The following is an 18,485-nucleotide window of genomic DNA, read 5'->3' on the forward strand; positions in this document are numbered from 1 at the left end:
GAGTCTCCCGCTTAACCCTGGGGAGTTAAACCACCCTGCAGGATCACTCGCAGCCCTGGCTTTGCGTGGCCCGTGGCACCGGAGACACGGTTCACTTCCACGACATGAAACACATGAAATGGCAGTCTTAGGAGAAGCGGCACCGGTCCTCGAAGCCAATGTTCACTCTGAACCCTAATGATGGCAATCCAAAAAGCTGCTCCATGGCCAGAATTGGTGCAGCCACCCCAAAGGAAGCCATCCACATCCTGGCAGAGCCCCAGCTATGAACCCTCCAAGCAGCCTCTCCAGTCCTCGAGGCTTCCTTCTTAGAGGCAAGGTTAAATGTGAAGCCACACTGATGTAAGAGCCCCCCATGGGGGGATGACACAAGCTTGCTTTGCTCGGTGCTGAGCACAGATCTGATTGCTCTCTATAAATACATCCGGGGTCAACACCAGGGACAGGGAAGTGCTATTTAAATTCAAGGGGGATGCTGGCAAAAACAAAAGGCTATATATAAACTTTCCATGAGCAACGCCGGGCTGGAGGGAAGGTTTTAACTCCTGGAGCAGTGAGGTGGAGAAAGAGCCCCCCCAAGGAGTGGGGTGAGGCAGTGCGATAGGGCCAGACACGTTTCTCTGTGTCCCCAGAGTAAGCAACCCCAGTTTCCCTCTGTCCCCCATCCCCGAGATCAGCAAAATCAGTGGGGGGGCCGGCAACCAGCCTTGACACTGTAGCAATAGCTCCCAACCCCGGTCCAGGCAGGACAGCAAGGGGCAAGAAGCTCTTCAGATATTTTTCCACTTTCTTGACTTATTTGGTCAAAATTGCTGACGAATTAATCAGAATAATGAGTAACTTGGGTGCCTCAAAGCACTCAGCAGCAACAGTTGAACACTGAAAGGCAGAGCTGTTGTGCAAAACCTGGCACCCTTTGCTAAGCCCTGCGTCGTGCTAATGCCTGTGCCCCCAATAATCCCTGTTCCTCCTGCTCATCCCTGCACCCCTGCTAAGTCCTGCACCCACTGTTAGTGCATGCATCATCTGCTAATCCCTAATCCTCACAACCCTGCCCAACCCTGCAACCTCACTGATCCCTGCAACTCCTGCATGCTAATCCCTGCACCCTGCTTCTCCACTAATCACTGCATCCCAAGGAGCCCTGATGCCTGTACCCCACCACCCACTGCACCCAAACCCACCCTGGGCAGCACCCAGTGGGACAGGCAGAGCTGCCCTCACCCACTCCTGGTGTCCCCATTGAGTCAATCTGCCAGATCCTTGAATGCCAACAGTCACTCGTGGGAATGGCATGGGCAAGAAATATTGCATTTGGGAGGTGTTATGGACACAGAGTGGGGAAGAGGAGGAGAAGGGGGCCACGTGGTAGGGCAGGCTGGTGTCATAGAATCATAGAATCGTTAAGGTTGGAAAAGATCCTTAAGATCATAGAGTCCAACCGTCAACCTGTCACTGCCAAATCCACCACTAAACCATGTCCTCAAGCACCACGTCTACCCGTCTTTTAAATGCCTCCAGGGATGGAGACTCAACCACTTCCCTGGGCAGCCTGTTCCAATGCCTGACTACTGTTTTGGTGAAGAAGTTTTTCCTAATATCCAACCTAAACTTCCCCTGGTGCAGCTTGAGGCCGTTTCCTCTCGTCCTATCGCTTGTTACTTGGGAGAAGAGACCAACCCCCACCTCGCTACAACCTCCTTTCAGGTAGTTATAGGGAGCAATAAGGTCTCCCCTCAGCCTCCTCCAGACTAAACAACCTCAGCTCCCTCAGCTGCTCCTCGTAAGACTTGCGCTCTAGACCCTTCACCAACTTCAGTGCCCTTCTTTGGACACACTCCAGCACCTCGATGTCATGGCCCGAGTGAGCGGGCAGGCTCATGGGACACCAACCTGCCTTTTTTTGCAGCTTATCTCAGAGGGATCTGAGCCCAGGGACGTCACCAGCTCCAGCAGAATGGCGGTACCATTCGCAGGGCGGGGGGTGAAATATTCAGAGAGGTTTAGAGCAACTCAGTGTCTCCCGCGGAGCATGCTGATGAATATTTCAGAGGAACAGGCACCCGAAGGAGGACTGGGAGCTGGCTGAGCGCTTCGCCAAAGAGCCACCTTGTAACCACAGCAGCCACGGTGTGGTCTGGCAGGGATGCTGCTGGGGATCAACTGGGACCATCAGGCCACGCTGGCAGAGATGCCTGATAGAGCAGAGCTCTGGGACAGCCTGGAAACAGCCGCTTAGGGCAGTGACCGAGGAGGACACCTCTCCTGGAGGTGTCTGGTGTCTTCCCACTCTGCTCCCAGTGATGTGACAGCAGCGAGGACTTGTTCCCATATGCATGTCCACCCACCCATCAGCCGTCGTATGTCAATTCAGAGTTGGTTCCTAGCAAACACTGAGACAGACCCCATCTTCCCAGTTCCTCCCAGTTGACCCCCATCACGCTCATTCCCTCCAAGCAGTGTGGTCACTGTGCTCCTACACTGTCACTCCATGTTTTGGGCTCACTGTAGGGGGAAGGTGACAGCATTTGGTGCGGAGGATGTGCATGCCATCATGGGAAACCCCTCCCAGACCAGCCCATGGTGATCTGGTCCTTTCTAGGCTGTAAGAGGAGGAAGCCAACCACACAGACAGTGAAGTATGGGCTCTAGCATGAGGCCCATAAACATTTGACACTGTAAATTAAAACAGAGCTGCCCACATTTGCCACGCTCCCAAATCCCCTCAGCCGCAGCCCCGATAGCAGCCCCACTGGCGCCAGTGTTGCAACGACCAGGGGAGTATGCGGAGTCACATCCTGGGTGAAAAGTTCAGGTCTGAGCTGGGGGAGCCTCCGGGGCAGAGTAAAGGCTGCAGGGTTTGAGATGCAACACCCAGGGATGCGCTGGCACCCTGCTGTCCCCCATCTGGCATGGAGCTGCAAGCCACCACTGGACACGTGCCCTCTTTGCTCCCAGTGAAGCCAGCGCAGGGCAGGACCCCTGGCATGCTGGGATGGGGCTTGAATTCCTGCTGCATCCCCGAGGTGTGGCGAGTCCAGGAGCCGGTGGAGCAGGGACATGGCCAGCTGATGGGAAAGACTGGGGTAGCAGGAGGGAAGGCAGCATGGCTGTCAATGGTGACGCTGCGGGCTGAGCCAGTGCTGGGGCCACATTCCCCAGGGACAGATAAAAGCTACCGTAAAAGGGGAGACCTGTCACTCGGGCTGGCCTGGCTTGTCTCAGCATGGCAGGGAGAGCGGCGAACCGCTCAGTGAGCGGGTGCCACCACAGATCCAGTGGCTGAGGGTCACCTTATTGGCAGCATGCCACAGCCCCTGGCGCTCACTGAGCGATGCTGGGGAAGGCATCAATCCACTGGGGCATCTCTGAGCTGCCTCAGCCCCGTCCCCGCTGCAATGGCAACCTGCAGCCGCACACCCGGCTGGAGCCGTCACATTGCATCAGGCTCCACCAGCTGCTGAGCCCCCACTCCGCACACCATCCCCCCACTACTGTGGCCCTTTGGTGGGAAGCTGGGATTGCTCATGGGGGAGCCCAGAATTTCCAGGGGTACAGCCCATGCCTGGCTCCCTCCATCACCCTCGCGCACCCAAGGGAGCGGAGACCTTGGGTGAAGGGAAGGCAGGAGAGAGCAGCCCCCTCCAAAAGAGCCAGAAAGGCGACCCTGGGCTCTGCCAGCGCAGAGCAGGGGCCTGGCAGGAGCTGCGGGGGGGGGCTGCTGACTGCAACAGCTTTTGCTTATGATGGGCGAAATGCTCGAGATCCATAAGCAGGAAGAGGCTCTTTTGGAGTGAACTGCAAAATATTGTCTTTGCACAGCTAAACTCCCCCACCCATGCCTTCTCCTTGAAGTCTCGGCAGCTCTTGGGGAGAAGGTTTCCTTCCTCCTTACCCCTCCGCAAATGGCAGCGTTCCTCCCCACAGCCAATTAGTGAGCTGGGGTCAGGGGTCAAGGGGCTTCCCGAGTTCATGGTGCTAATCGCCAAACCACTGCCAAGCAGAGCCCACATTGAGCGGTGCACACAGGGCAGCCCCCCATAGTCATCCTTGGGACACCCTGGGGACAACCAAGTCCCCCCAAGGTCTCCAAATTTCCCCGATCATCACCAATCACCAGGTTTCCCCCTCTGCACCCAGCTCCCTGCTTCATTCCTCCCTCGACCTGACAGCCTCCAGCTGCCATCCCGGCCCCCACACATCTCTCTGCAGAGCCATCACGGATTCATCCCACTGCTGGCAGGTTTGCAGGGCTGGAGGAGGAGCCCACATCTCTCCAGCCCTGTCTCCGCATAGCCACACTAGCCCAGGCAGCCCTGGTCCATGCCAGCCCCATTGCCAGCCCCCCACCCGCCGCCCCCTTTTCCTCTGCAAGCCGCACTGCAGCGGGCTAGTGGCCACTATCAAATATTCATGGCCCTGTGCGGTAAATAAGCATTATGAATTTATGACGCGCTGAATTAAACAGGCTCCATCTCGGGCCAGCTGTTGTTTGGCGAGGTGGAAGGAATGGCAGCATGGGGCAGGGCTGGCACATGCAGCAGCAAAGGGTGACGGCACAGCCCCAAAAGCCAACCACGTTCAAACCGAAACCAAGTCCAGGCTTTGGGAATACCCACAGCCCTGCAGCCACTGAGAGCCTGCACCAGCTCTCCTTCACCTCCTGCAAATCCTTTGGTGCCCTTTGCATTTCAGCTCCCCTCCATGGAGCCATGGTACCTCAGAGCTGAAAGGAGCAAGTGAATCGAGGCTCGGGTTCACTGGTTTAAACAATATTTAGTCCAGTGCTACAGTTACATGACTAACCAGGTTAATGAATAACATGGCAAGTGTTTGCCTGATGCAGGAAAGAAGCACAAAATTATTTTGCTCAGCTTGAAGAGGCCAGCAGAAAGTCGCCTGTGAAAGCCCCAGGCAGCAGCACCCATGCAGGGAAGGAGCGATGCCTGTCTCACCCGGCACTGTTGGAAGAGGATGGTTTTCCACGGCCAATCCAACACAGGGGGCGCAAGGAGAGGGTGGCACAGCTCGGCATCTGAGCCCGGTCTCCTCTCAGGGAGATGTTCAGGTGTACACGTGAACATCTTCGCAAGAAGGGAGGTGTAGGGACGAGGTAAGGAGAAAAGAGATGGGATAAATACTGAAGCAGCGGGTGAGCCATCAACTGACATGGCCCAGGGGTGTAAATGCTGAAGGAAAAGCCACGGGATGGGATTTCCAGGATCGGCACGACACAGAGTACAGGGAAATATATAAAGGCATGAAAGGCTCCCTGCCAGCACCATCTCCCAAGGGAGCACTGTTCAGGGCTGCCCCTGTGTAAGGATCAAATCCAGAGGGGGAAACATTTTTGCCCGAGCAAGTATGGCACTTCACACCTCCCTACCACACCATAAGGCCAGGAGGAGCGGCCAGCCGGCGCCGCCATGCATTGGCCATCCAGCGAGGCCTGGGACATTGCCGGCGCCATGTCCCCTGTGATGTGGAGGCAGGGTGTCACTGGGCCTGGCTGGTCCCCACACTCAGATGGGACCCATCCCCACGCTGTTAATAAAGCAAATTATCTTCTCGTGGCTCCCTCATGGTGCCAGGCTGGGACTGGCTCCCTGGCACTGGGCACATCCTCCAAGGAACCACACTGTCGGGCCCTGGCCTGATACCACAAAGCCACCGCCCTGGAATTGCAAAGCACCCTGTGCTTGGGCAATCTGCCTCCCAGATCAGCCCAGCACATCTTCTCCGAGCTCCTCTTCCGTGAGCGATAACTGAGCCACTGAGGAGGATCGCAGATGGGGTCTGGCTGGCTGGGGCTGCATGGGTCAGTGCTACCCCCTTCCCACCCTATCTTCCTGCCCCCATCAGGTGTTTGGGGCTTTCTGGCAGGGCTTTGGCACCCAACAACGGCAGGAGCCATGCAGGCTCCTGGCACGCTTGGCTCGTTGCACAGCCAGCCAGAGCCAGCTGGGCTCTTTTGCTGCCACTAAATTTATCCCTGAAGACCCCCTCCTCGATGCAGTTGGTTCCCATCACCGGGTGATGCTTCACTCCCACCCCCGCGTTTCCCCCACCGTCCTCCCCACCTCCTCCGCCAGGACAGGACGTTCCCACGTGGTCACGCGTGCCCCGGGCTGGCTGGGAGAGGCCGCGTTCACACGGAACAGCAGCACTGATGGACCCCCTGAGGATGCTCCAGCCTAGCCACCCCTGGTCCCTTGACACTAGGGAAGAGCCTGCAGGCTTCAGCCTGGCCCCAGGAGGGGACCTTGTTGTGCCCACTGCAAGCCAGACCCGCACACTGCAGCAGCATCAGCTGCCGCAGGGCACATGCCAGCAGGTTGAGGATGGGTTCAGTGGGTCTGTGCCCTGCTCATACCAAGAAGGTGTTTTGAGGACTGCCAGGGTCAGGGAAGCAGGCAGGAAAGGGGCTGAGATGGGCAGGGGTGAGGGAAGGGATGGAAAGCAAGCTGGGGGGAGATCCTCCATCTCTGCCAGCTAGCGCATGCCAGACAGGGCAGAGCCATGACCTTTTTTTGCTGCCTTCTAATTATATTTTCCACTGGCCCTTTCGGGAGAAATCATAAGTCCAACAGTGGGGGAAACCAAGCATGGGATGAGCCCTCCCCACAGGGAGCCCAGCAGGGTCCTGACATCAGCCCACACTCCCCCTGTCCCAGGACCGCAGCGGTTTTGGGGTGCCATGAAGAGGGCTGCAGTGACTGTGACAGTGGCCATGGTGTGAGGCCATGTGCCAAACCTGGGGATGACGCTGTGAGCTTAAGCCACATCACCCCCTCCCCACCAATGACAGGTGGGAACAGCCAGATGATGAACAGATCTCAGCTCCCTTGCTGGATCCAGACCCAGAGAAGCCCAGGGAGCTTGAACACTAATTTATTGAGCTCCTGAGGCCACGTAAAAAGCTTATTCCTGCGTGGCTGCACTGTTTAAAATCAAAGATATTGCTGACCCTGCATTCGTGCAGAGAACGTAGTCCCGAGAGCTTGAAATCCTAGCCAGCACAACATTAACAGGATGCAATGCTCAGAGTTCGTCGTATTGGAAAGCACAACTTGTGCTCCGGAGAAAAACGCTCGTTGTGAAAGAGTGACCCCAACCGTCGTGCTGGAAGGAAACCTCTGCTGCGTCTCAGCCGGAGCGACGCCAGACAGCAAGAGCCAGCATCTCCAGGGCAAAGCGCAAAACCACTGTGGGGAGACACAAGACAGGAACAAAAGTTACAGGGTATCGCAGGTGACATAGCCCTGTGTCCTCCTCCAGCAGGAGTTCACTGCAGGGCGGGATGAAGGAGGCTGGTGAGGAGAAGAACCTGGTTTTGCATTAAAACATTTGAAAATATATTTGAGCCCCCAAAATTTCAGGTGTTAGCAGGTGGGATTTAAATGCATTGATCTCTCCATTTGCACTGCCAGCAGCAGTGAGACACACTGCTGTGCCTGGTGTCACCTTCCTGGGACCAGGAACCCTCCTGGTCCACACCTGCCATCTGTGCCCCTACAAGGCCAGATCACGCAGGAGTTGATATAAACCGCATAAAATGGAGGAAAACACAATCACTGGTGGGAATGTAGGGGGCAGAGGACCACGGAGGGGACAAAGGACCGGACAAAGGCAATCTGGTGTCTTAGCATAATGGATGAGGTGACAAGTGACACTGATGGGGGGCTGCCCAGAGCTGGGGTGCAGAGGAAGCAGGGTGGCTGGAGGGTGAATATGGGGTGCAGATTTAGTTCCGGGGATCCTCCACCCTGCACTGTTTCCCTCCGGCAGTGGAGCAGACTAGGTGCAGCCCCCTCAGCATCCCTCTGATGCCTGCATTCACTCCATCACCACTCAGTCTGGATACCCTCAGCGACCGACACAAGCCGGGGAAATACCAAGCAAACTGGAAGCGCTGCAAAATAATAAACCCACCGAGTGCCTGGAAATCCCCCCTGCGCCTACTGGGCACAGTCCCACATGGAGGACACCCAGCTCGCAGCAAAGCTGGCCAGGGGCCCAGACACGGCAGAGCCGGATGGTGCTGTGCGTGCAAGAGTGCACTGCCATCCCGTGGCTGTGCCTGCCCCACAGCCCGGGGGGCAGATGGAGAGGGGCAACTGCTTTGGGCCAGAAAGTCCCTACTTTTTCACCAATAGAAATTTCTACAGAAAAACTGTGTTTGCATTTTGCCTTCATTTCATCCCCCCATTGCTGTTCCCTTCATCTTCGCTTTCCCCCCAGGCCTTTTCCAGGGGTAAAGCAATCCCACACTCCTGTCCCAAATAAACCACCCTCCCTGCATGCATCCAGCCCCGCTGTGAGAGAAGTGAGCTGGAAACGCACCAAGCAAAGCAGCCAGGAGATGGTGGCTGAGATGAATATCCCCTAAAAAAAAAACAGGGTCACGGGGCAAAGCATGCCCAGCAAGGGGACAAGGACGCAGCACTGCTGTGCCCATTTTCCCAGGGCTCTTTTGGCAGGATGATGGCCTCAGCAAGTCCTGGGAGAGATCTGGGGGACGAGGAACTCCAAAACATGGCATTTTTCGATCAAATGAAAGCAGAACTTGGCAAATAGTTTTTAAAATGCTTTAAAAAAATACTAGCAGAGCCAAAGGTGGCACTTTAATATTTCCCAAATACTCGGAGGTTTTAGTGCTCAGAAGAGGCTCCTCGCTTAATAAAAAAGGAGCAAAAGATAAAAAGGCACATGAGACATTTCAGCTGGTCCATAATAACCTGCCCCTTTGCCCGGCTTCATGCAGCAACCAGCGCCTGCTCAGACGGGGCATACGGCTGGTGGGAGTGACGGCTGAGCAGGGAACAGGGTGAAGAGGGGTGCTGGGCACCCACACTTTGGTGAGGGGCACGTGGAGTGCAATGGCGGGAACACGTGCACAGGATACATCTGTGCATGATGGTGGCTCACAAGGGGCCACGTGCCTGAGCTGGTGACGCGTGTACCCCATGCACCCCAGCTCCTTGTGTTGTTTTGCACTTCCTCGTCCGGCAGAGTGAAGGCAGCATGCCGGGGCACTGCTCTTGGCTCCCGCAGCGGCTCAGCCTCCTGTCCTCAGGCTGGTTCCCATGACCCGCTGCACTTCCTGCGGCTGGCGGCCGCTGGACGGCTCTGGAACGTGGTAGCGGAAGCGCTGCAATCCGGGTGGAAGGAGAGGCTGAGAGCTGGCCCCAGCCTGGGAACAGCCTCCACGCAGCATTCCCCCCAGCTGTGACACCCGGGGTGGGATCCGCTCACAGCCAGGAATTGGTCTGCCTGCTACCCAACTGATCTGCAGATGCCACAGGAGAGCAGGTCTTGGGAAATTCAGTCTCGGGTGATTTCTCCTCGACGTCCAGAGCAAGGCTGAGCCCCGAGCAAAGCCGTTATATATGACATTTTGCAGAATGCCCAGGGTTGGCTCCAGCCCAAAACCACTTCCTCTCGCTCCTGAAGAGCTGGTTGAAGGGGGTACTCCGGGAGGCAGATGTCAGTGCTACTGGTCTTGCAGCAATTCCCATCCCTTCTTCCAGAGATGTGCAGGAGGAGGCAGGGAGCAAGGATGCTTTCCCAGTCAGGCTCAGCCCTTGCACACTGGGCACCAGAGCTGCCAGCAGCACCTGTCTTAGGGACATTGCGTAACACCCATCACACACACAGCAATGCAGAGCTATCTGAAAATATATCCAAAGGATCCAAGTGCCAGCTTCCCTTTGAGAGGCTTCGTGAGTCCCTTTCACAGGACAGCATGCTCTCCTACCAGGTCATATGGTCTGTAGTGAGGCTATTATGCCACTTCCAGTGGGTGTAACAGCTTTATCCATACCCTAAAACTATGGGTGAGCTCCAGCATCACGTGTACACTCAGCTTTTGGTACTGTATTTGGGAATGTCCTCCACGCAGGTAGCCTGTGCAGCTTTTTATCGGTGTTTCAAAGGACTACAGATGACCTGCTCATGAATCCCTTACTTGGCTGTTTGGTGGCCACTTTCTCAAGTTTCTTCCTGCAAAACATTTAGACCTTTCCCAAGCTTGGGTTTGCTTGGCAGCTGGAACTAGAGCCCCAAGGAGGGCAGGCTGTCCCTGCACACAGATACCAGCATTACGGCCCAGCCGTGCACCTGGTTTGGGTCTCCTGAAGGAGGGAGGTCTCTGGAAATATTTTTAGCTGTGGGCTCTTGAAGAAAAAGGCATTTGGTTTCTCAGGGATGCCTCTCAGTGGCTGACGCACTGGGATTAATCCAGCTGGAGTCACCTGCAACACAAAGGTGTTTCTTCCCCAAATTGCAAGCAAAGCTGTGCAGAGGCCGGGGAGGCTCTTTTCCTGTCTCCCCCTTGTTTCTTTCCTCTCTCCATTCTTCATGCAAAGCTGTGTTCAAATAACACTTCCCTGGAACAAGGAGAACTGCAAGGTAACCGGTATGACAAGGTTTGGCATCTGGACGTGTTCTGAGCTAACAAACTCACCCCATTTTCCATTGCTGTTATAACAATGCTGGAAGACAATATGCAGCACACACCCCTGCAGCAAACCCACCAGACAGAGAGAGCACTTGCACGAGACAGGGCAGGCACTGCCCATCAGGCAGATGCAGGCAGCGGAGCAGAGAACATCACTTCAGGCACCCACAAACACTCGCGGGTGCTCTGTGAACAAAAGAAACACACCAGAGATCCTCCTCTCCCACCTTGTGGGCACACGAAACCTGCCCAGCTGTGTTCCCTGCTCCCGCGTGGGTGCGCATCCCACCCGGCATGCTGCAAATATGTGGCAACAGCCCCCAAAAGGGTTTGCAGTCTTCTTTGCAAGATAAGAACCAAGCCATTCATTATCAGTCTTAAAAGGAAATTGCATGAGAAACCCAGATTGTACTTCCTTTCTACCAGTTTGCTACCAGAGTTACAGGTGATCTAACTGTTGAGCTTTTGAGTCTTTTATGAAGATAGTACAGACCACGGTCGTAAAAGAGCTCATGGCATTTTTCTCATTCTTATCACAAACTGCCCTCCATCCGCCAAGTTAAACTTTCCACGCCTCCAGAATCCAAGACATTTTTCCCTCTCTGTGTGCCCAAGAAGTGACTTCTGGGGTTGTTTTGAATAAAGGATGTAATTTTATAACAGTAAAGTAAATAACATCTAAAAAAAAAGAATACAGCAACTTCAAATCACTAGGGAAAGGTGTATTTGGTGGGTTTGAAACAGCCAACAAAAAGCAAAGGGTTTTATCCCTTTCCCTAAAGAAGTTTTTAAGTTTATATAGTATGAAGCAATTCAGCTATTCATATTGTGAATAAATAATTGACCTGCATCTTTTGGAAAAACACCCATTAGACCATAAAGAACCACAAACTTTTAGGAGACAAGCACCTACGTATATATATATCCATAATAAAACTATCCAGAGAACAGTTTTAACTGTATTTGGAAAATACAAAGGAGCTTATCTCCAGAAAATCAGCAACTTGAGGGTTAGCAGTGCCCTGGCTTGCGGTTAACACGCTGCAACTGCAGAGAGGAGCCAGAAGCCATGCTTTGGCTCCCAGGCCACGTGCAAGGCAGGCAGCTTTGCAGCAAAATTTTCTTCCATCAGCTCTTTGCCTCTGTTTGCAAATGATCTGGAGGGCTAACACCCAGCCAGCCTCAGCAGGGAGCCCCCAGCAATTTCACTGAGCCTGCAAATTCCTGTGGGGCCGCAAAAACATAAGCTTTAAGAATCCGACTGCACAGGAACAGAAACACACCAAGCAGAAGTCTCACACGGTCAGAGAGCCACAAAAGAGACGAATCCAAGCACACAGGTTTGGGGTTTTTGCAGGGAGCACATCCCCAAGCCCAGGTGGCAAAGTCCATGTTTGCACGTGTGACACGGAAAGAGAGGAACGACATTACCTTTTCCAGAGGATGGGACAGAAGCAGGATCAGGTTCTAGAAACATCTGGATACCAGACCTCAACTGAAGCCTCTGAGTGATCCAGTGCATTAAAACAGGCCTGGACACATTATTACAGGGGTGTAGAATTGAGAAAAACAAAATTATTAAAGTAAATGGAGGAGGTGTTTTGCCTGGACAGGTCCTCACACTTCTCTGCTCTTTCTTTCCAACAGCTTCACCGCCAGCTCGAGAGGTGTCAGCAAACAGGCGCACTGCTGCCGTGAGCAAATCCTCAGCCCTGAACCAGCCGTGCTGCCCTGTGCGAACAGGCACACCAAGGCATCCAGTGCTGCTGTGCAGCATCCCTGAGACCTGTCCCCAACCACCAACACACGGGCCCCACAGGAGGACTGGACCAAAACCTGGGTGTCAGATCCATGGGACCCGCTCTGAGGCTAAGTCTGCTTAAATCTGTGCTGCTAACACGATGGGAGAGCAAGGTTTACTGTGCTGCCTGTGGCAGCTCACCACCACACACCCTCTGCTTAGGAAGTTTTGAGACAGCACTTCAAGGGTTTCAGATCTGCAGGGACTCCAGATATCCTTTCTGAGATTTCTTAGTTTATGGTATAGCCATAGGTTAAGACAAATGATACAAAACAAGCTTCACCAAGACATAGTTTTGACTTCTTGTCCCATGAAATTTCTAAGCAGCATCACTCAGACACTGAGAAATGCCATGAGCAGATGCAAGGCTTTAATTTTCAGATTGTACTTGCAATGTGCAGTCAACTTGTGGTCTTAAAAATGCAACTCCAAGATGCCTTTTGGATTTTTGGCTGGACTAGCAGTGGTTCCCATCATCATCGTGCCTTTGCACGCTGACACACCGCTCAGACATCCTTTTCCACAACCCCATTTCCATTCATAGGAAGGTATCCCGAACCACCAAAACTACACAGATAAGTAAAACCAGCTTCCAAGCAAGTCCCGTTGCACAGAGGCAGTACATGGGCCTGATTTTGGCTAAGTTCAGGCAGCTCTATTAGAAACACCTCCAGCTCCATTCATCCCATCTTCACACAGCATCTAAAAGGAGCCAAGACAAGACACCCTGAAGGTAACTGTTTTTCTTCAGCGACAACAAGCGGAGCTGCCTGTTCCCGGTTCACATGCAGATGACTAAAGAGAGGTGAAACAAAGCCTGCCATGCCTGTATTAAAAGAACAAGGGAGAAGAGATGTGCCAGAAAAGATGAGCTCATTGTAAAAATAATTGAAAGAGCTTTTACAAAAATCAATACAGAGACCTAGGTGGATTCAGATGTGTAACATGCCAGCAGCAAGACACCTCCTCACCACCTGCATGCTTTCCTGTGTGCTCTTTCTTACCAATTCGTCCTCAGATTTTCCCCTTTTTTGTATCTCAGTGCAACCTTTGGCTGTGTCCTGGAGCATGACCTATTCCATGAGCAGCCAAGGAAAAGAGCTCCGAGCACAGAGGAGCAGGGATGATGCAGAGAAGCAGCTTCTTTCAGGGGAAACAGAGGCAGGGAAACACAGGAGCATTTATTTTGAGCAAGAAAGAAGTGACTTCCTGAGCTAACCTCTGCTGGGAGAGTGCTGCTCCCACAGGTACGCGTTGCCGCCAGCTCTCAGTTGACGCAGTCTCCAGCTGGGAGCCGCATGCCTGAACCTTGCACCTACACGTTCCCATCTTTGCTGTAGGCTTTGTACTTCATGGCTTACTTTTTCCATCACACCCCATTCCCTGGCATTCTGTTATGCCAGGAGATCACAGGTGGAGGGACCGCCTTTTTTCCAGTGTTTGCCAGTAAAACCCCTGCCTGCCTCTCCAGGGCAACCCACCCCAACACTGCGCTTGGAGGGACAGCAGGTTTGTTAGGGACTCACTCTAGCATGCCTTTTGCACTAGCATCTCACCCTGTGCCCATCCCATCATCCCAGCAGAGCCCTCTCTAGTGTCTGCAAAGGTGTTGCTGCTGACCCAGAGCATCATTCCAGAGCACCGGGCTCATCAGTGACACACAAGTCCATGGCAGACCCATCTTGCGGTGTCATATCACCAGCTCTCATCCCCCTGACACCATTCAGGTCCTCATCCCATCCCAACACGCCCCAAATTGATGCTGCATGAGAACACCTTTGATGCACATCCCACTGGCTCAAAGAAGGACAATATCTCTTCAGAGCACAGCAGAGGGAAGTCATCCCTTGCCGTGATTTCTACATTCTTTCTTCTGCTCATACCCTGGTTCAAGGCCTTGGACGTGCCAGTTATCGCTCAAGCTAAGCTTGACGCTCAGTGTGCCCTGAAACAAGGAGTTCCTTGACCTGCTTTTCTCTCATCACTAATTCACACCTAGCAAATTTTCAACTCAGCTCATGCGTGAACTCTGCGCTGCCACTGCTTAATGGCTAAATAACAAATTCTGACAAAGCTGATTAAAAAAGAAAGCCATTGATGTCAGCAACATGCCTTACATCTGACCCCCAGCTCCAGGCAGGTCTGCCAAGGAATCAACTCATCCCATTGGAACCAGAAAGGAACAGCAGAAAACTGTATCAGCATGGCTTGGAAGGAACCTCTTCTTTTTGTTACAGATGTGAAGCTGACAGAAGACACAGGTTAGTGATGCCAAACAGTCCAATAGTTTAAACAATTAAAATCCACCTCTGAGACAGATACTCGCATGAAAACCTCAAGACACAATTCCAGCCTCACAGCTGCACAGATGGACCGGCTTTAGGGAATTTATCCATGGCTCACCTAGAAACACAGGGAGCCAAAATCCCAGGAACACTGCTGGTGCTGCTATGGCTGTAACATGATATCATGATATAGACGTGTCGGCACAGGAAGACCAAACTGGCAGCTGGGCTGGGAGGACAGAGGCATAAAAACAAAATTCCCTGGCAGTGTTCATTTTTATTTTTCCCCCAGCAAAACAAGATCCTCATGTTAAAAAAAAAAAAAAAAAAAGCAATCACGGAACAGGGGATGAAAAGGCTGCTGTTGAAAACATAATTACATTCCCAGATACGCGTACAGCCCTAGAAAGTTGAATGACATGTTTCTGAAGATGTTTTTAAATAACTACAGGGTATTAATTACATATAAAGCTACCAACCCTTTTCTATCTTTATTTTTGAAACTTCTGTTTGGAAGTGTTTTCCACTAGGCAACACCTTTCAAACGCAGCCAGCTATGCAGCATTGCTGTAGGTACCGAGGAACTGCGACTGAGGCTCTGGCTGGACGTGGCATCCATCATGCACCCCAACGCTGGCTGTGCTTTGCTCCGATGGGGAGGGCACAGCCAAGGGACAGATGTGTGGTACTCACTGGGGGAACAGGCACAGGGAAGGGCTGCAGCACGCCGCTTCCCTGGTACAACTGCCTCTGCAATAGCACCATTTTCTTTATCTGAGTGGCCACATCACTGCGAGGTCAGTAAGAGACCCTGTGACTGCATTGCCATGGAGCCGGTTGAGCAGGTGAACTCGCTTCTGGCCGTTTCTCACACAAAGACAAAGACAGTGTGGCCAGGACTGCAGCCAAGGCAGAGCACAGAGCAAATGTTCAAGGGACAGCCTGTCCCGCAGGGACCCCGCTTTCTTCCATGGCCCCAAACATCTGGGCAGCGCCTCTGCTGTCAGTCCTGTACACAAGAAGGCTGTGACGGAGCGGTTGTCCTCCTGCCCTCTTGTCCTTGCCTGTTTCTATCTTGCATCCTCCATCTCAGTGTCAGACAGCTCCAAGAGGCTGGGCTACCCGCCTGCCCAGCCCCAGTCCACAAGTGGTCACCAGCTCCAGGTGCAGATGAGCTCTGGGTCACCATTCCCCAGCTGGGAAAAACTGCATCTCTGTAGTTTGTCCTGGTGGAGTATTGTTTAAGAGCTACATAGTCCACAATTAATCACAATAATTAATAAGAATAATTACGAGATGCACAACTAATGTTGCAAGCCTCTAAAATAGAAAGGTTGTGGATGTCATCTGTTCCACATGTAGAATTTGGGATAATCAATCCCAAAACCTGGTGCAACAAACAGCAAAGCTATTCAGAGGTGCCCATCCTACATCAGACTGGCTGTAGTGAAAAAAAAACATCCAAAAATGTGGCGCAACAGCACTTCTCACTGCCAAAACCCTGTGCAGGGCAATAAAACCTTTTCCAGGCCAGGAGAGGACACGGGAGAAATGATTTTGCAAAGGCACGACACAGTGCTGGCAGAACTGGAGCATGGCAGAAACAGCTGGGCTCTGCTGGGCTGCCGCTTGGGGTACCAGTCTAAAAACACATGCAGAGCAATCAGAGCTGCCTGCAAAGCTGCCTGCAAAGAGCTTTTATCTGAGAAATAAAAACCGAGAGAAGGATGACGGATCAGTGGGAGAAGGGTGACGGCACCCGGCAGAGCCTCGCTGCTGATAGTGAGGGCAGCAAACAAGGGACAGCAGAAACACCCTCCCAGACATGTAAGAACGAAAGGGGCACAGGGTCTTCCTGAGCAGGGAAAGGGAAAGCCGCAAGCGCTGCAGGCAGTGTTGCCAGATGACGAGGGCCTAAGGAGAGGACAGGCAGGGCGTTCTCTCGGCCGGAATAACAGTCTAAGCACGGTGTTTCATTGCTCTGTAAAATACCTGCTTGCCCGGGAGGTGCGGGGCCTGCGGGTGCTTGCCAGGAGCTCACAAAGGGCAGGGGTGGTGCAGAGCTGCCAGAGCCCATCCGTGCCCACAGCCTGCCCAGACTATCCCACAGCAGCTCCCTGTGTGGGGAATGGCCTCACATGGCCAAGAAAGGCAAAAAAAGCGCCTGCTGGACTCCGCTGGCAGCAATACCCCAGCGAATGGTGACACCATGACCCGGTTGCTATGCCCAGCCTCACGCGGCATCTCTGTGCCACCCCAAAACCATGGCACAATGGCACTTCTCATTGCCGAAACCCCAGGCAGGGCAGTGACGATGAGCCCGTTTCTCCGAGCAGGATTGTCATCTTCCCTCCTCTGCACACGGAGGACACTGAGGCAGAGAGCAAGCAAGCGACATGCCAGGTGCTCCTGGAGTTCAGTAATGAGAACAGGGGATATCAGCAATACCCTCTTTGGCTTCGAGCCCCGTGGCTATTAGGATGTCTCTCAGAGCACCCACCACTCTCTCCAACAGGGGCACACAGGCAGACACCTGAACCAGCGGCACCTCGGCAAAGCATTCCAGAGCTCTAAGCAGCAGCTGGAGACCTCGCGCTTTGCAAACTTTCCTCGGCACAGATGGGGACATGGAGTGACACACATTAAAAAAAAAAAAAAAACAACTTCCCAGGGGGATACAAAAATAAGACTGTGTACATTCCAGCTTCCTGAACAACAATCGCCTGAGAAGCCAGCACTGTGGGAAAGTCTCAGCTCGCTTTTCCTGGGTATTATAAATAGAATTACGGCTGCAAGCAGGGCTTTAAACACAGAGGAACGGGGAAAAGGCCATTTAACAGGCTCTGTTTGAACTCGGGCTCTGGCCAGCATCCAGCTTTCTGCAGAACAGCTGGTCACTTCCTGCCAAGCGAAGGCCAGTGTTGCCATGCTGGGAACCAGGAAGCCCAGGGCGAGGGCTGCCTGTCAGATCCCGGAGCCTGCAAGCTCACCGGGGCCATCGCGCCTTGGGCTGCCATGTAGGTCACTTGGGAGTCTGCCCCACTCCCAGGCCTATGTTCTCGATGGGCTGTGAACGCCAGCAGATGGACAGTGTGAGAACAGGCAAGTAGATGTGAGACTTTCCCAGGAGGAGGCTGACTTGCACGGCTTGCATCTGAAGGGTCTCAAGAACTTCTCTCCCAGCGAGCTGCTTGGGCTACTTCCAGCCCACGAGAAGGCTCAGTGACTACCAAGCCCTGTGGGACTGCATCCCACAGCTTACTCACGCTGCCTGGTTCTCCAGGCTCCTTATCTTTGTTCAGGTGACTGCCGCTGCCTTTCCCTTCTGGGTATACTGCTCATCACAAGCTCCTGCAGAGCCTCACCATGGGCAGCTCAACATCCTATTATCCACATATTCATTCCGCTCTTCGTTATTCTAGCTCCTATTCATGTGCAGTATGAGCCTGCAGTTCCCCAGGCCACCTTTTAAGCACTAGCATTGTACTTTACACAGGATATCACACATCAGAGCCAGTGGCTTGTTCTGCAGTGGTACCACCAGGTCCGAGCACTTCATCACTTAGTCTCGCTGCTCCCTAACCTCTTCTCCCACCACTTCAACAGGAGCCAAAACACCTCCAGAGAGTCAAGACGCCTCCAGAGGCCCCAGCCTATTCAACTGTAAGAAACAACGCAGACATGCTTCGGTTTCCCGCCACGGCGTTGTTGCTTCTCACCTCCCCTCACAGTTGTCGGCCACCTGCTCCCTGCCCCGGTGCAGCGCGGGGCTTAACCCCAGCCCTCAGGCCTGGCGCTCCCCAAGGCCCCGCCTCACAGGGCCCCGCCTGGCTGCGAGGAGGGCCCGCACACTCGTGGGGTGCCAGCAGCCCCGCGGGAGCCGGCGGGAGCCGGCGGACCCCAACGACCGCCGCGTGCCCCGCGCCGGCGACATGGTGGC

The 18,485-nt window shown here is 53.7% G+C and overlaps 1 long non-coding RNA gene across 1 annotated transcript; it reads right to left on the bottom strand.

The window, feature by feature from the left end:
* Window positions 1-6,875: 6,875 nt before the first annotated feature.
* LOC148050235 (uncharacterized) lies at window positions 6,876-18,485 on the bottom strand. Its single transcript, XR_015701447.1, has 2 exons — window positions 18,265-18,485; window positions 6,876-7,205 (listed from the first exon to the last, which is right to left on the bottom strand). It is a non-coding gene; the product is annotated as an uncharacterized LOC148050235 (long non-coding RNA).

Source organism: Nipponia nippon, unplaced genomic scaffold (genome assembly GCF_047370975.1).
Source record: "Nipponia nippon isolate SJK-2023a ecotype South Korea unplaced genomic scaffold, ASM4737097v1 scaffold_9, whole genome shotgun sequence".
NCBI classification, from domain to species: Eukaryota; Metazoa; Chordata; class Aves; order Pelecaniformes; family Threskiornithidae; genus Nipponia; species Nipponia nippon.